The 1512-nt window shown below is 40.9% G+C and overlaps 1 non-coding gene across 1 annotated transcript; it reads left to right on the forward strand.

The window, feature by feature from the left end:
* The first annotated feature begins 379 nt into the window (after positions 1 to 379).
* On the forward strand, positions 380 to 465 carry TRNAY-GUA (transfer RNA tyrosine (anticodon GUA)). The gene is given in 2 exon segments: positions 380 to 416; positions 430 to 465. It is a non-coding gene; the product is annotated as a tRNA-Tyr (tRNA).
* The last annotated feature ends 1047 nt before the right edge of the window (positions 466 to 1512 follow it).

A 1512-nucleotide genomic window follows, 5' to 3' on the forward strand; every position in this document is an offset into this window, starting at 1 on the left:
TTGGATCCCCATCTCTTGCTATGAACTGGCAAAACAGCAGAATCTCCTTGACAATCTTGATTTCTCAAGGGAAATGAGAGAACACTATACACCATCCAAGATATTAAAATATTGTCAAGGCCCAACACTGCTGAATACTCTGAGGAGATGGCCTGTGAGGCGCCGCCTTTCAACTTTTCTTCCTTAGTATGGTGGTCAGTAACATGCGGGAGACTGCGGAGGGGGTAATTTTTTTAAATGGGAACTGATGTGCTTTTACTCAATTCGTGAACCTCACAAGCCAAATTTGTAGTATTTTGCATGAATTGCAAGAGATGTTTGCATGTCGACGGTTGAAGTGGAAGATCGTATTGAGCTTGCTAGAAAATGATTTGCCAAGCCTTCGATAGCTCAGTTGGTAGAGCGGAGGACTGTAGTGGTAAAACAGGCATCCTTAGGTCGCTGGTTCAAATCCAGCTCGAAGGACTTTTGCCAAATGCAAATTTTATTGAATACTTGGAAAGTAAAATACTTGGAAAATAAAATAACAGACAATTTATAATTATATTATATTTCATGACTGAAAATAGATGCCTTTTGCTTTGAGGCTCTGGCCACGTTATGTTTCTGTCCAACACTAATCTTCATTGGTTTCCTGTGAGGTGTTTTGGATCCCCATCTCTTGCTATGAACTGGCAAAACAGCACAATCTCCTTGACAATCTTGATTTCTCAAGGAAAATGAGAGAACACTGTACACCATCCAAGATATTAAAATATTGTCAAGGCCCAACACTGCTGAATACTCTGAGGAGATGGCCTGTGAGGCGCCGCCTTTCAATTTTTCCTCCTTAGTATGGTGGTCAGTAACATGCGGGAGAATGCAGAGGGGGTCATTTTTTTAATTGGCGAACTGATGTGCTTTTACTCAATTCGGGAACCTCACAAGCCAAATTTGTAGTATTTTGTACGAATTGCAAGAGATGTTTGCATGTCGACGGTTGAAGTGGAAGATCGTATTGAGCTTGCTAGAGAATGATTTGCCAAGCCTCCAATAACTCAGTTGGTAGAGCAGAGGACTGTAGTGGTGAAACAGGCATCCTTAGGTTGCTGGTTCAAATCCGGCTCGAAGGACTTTTGCCAAATGCAAATTTTATTGAATACTTGGAAAGTAAAATTCCTGGAAAATAAAATAACAGACAATTTATAATTATATTATATTTCATCACTGAAAATAGTGCCTTTTGGTTTGAGGCTGTGGCCATGTTATTTTTCTGTCCGACACCCATCTTTGTTGGTTTCCTGTGAGGTGTTTTGGATCCCCATCTCTTGCTATGAACTGACAAAACAGCAGAATCCCCTTGACAATCTTGATTTCTGAAGGGAAATGAGAGAACACTATACACCATCCAAGATATTAAAATATTTTCAAGGCCCAACATGGCTGAATACTCTGAGGAGATGGCCTGTGAGGCGCCGCCTCGGGAACCTCACAAGCCAAATTTGTAGTATTTTGCACGAATTGCAAGAGATG

This window comes from Ambystoma mexicanum, chromosome 1p, assembly GCF_040938575.1.
Source record: "Ambystoma mexicanum isolate Mex_15411 chromosome 1p, UKY_AmexF1_1, whole genome shotgun sequence".
NCBI classification, from domain to species: Eukaryota; Metazoa; Chordata; class Amphibia; order Caudata; family Ambystomatidae; genus Ambystoma; species Ambystoma mexicanum.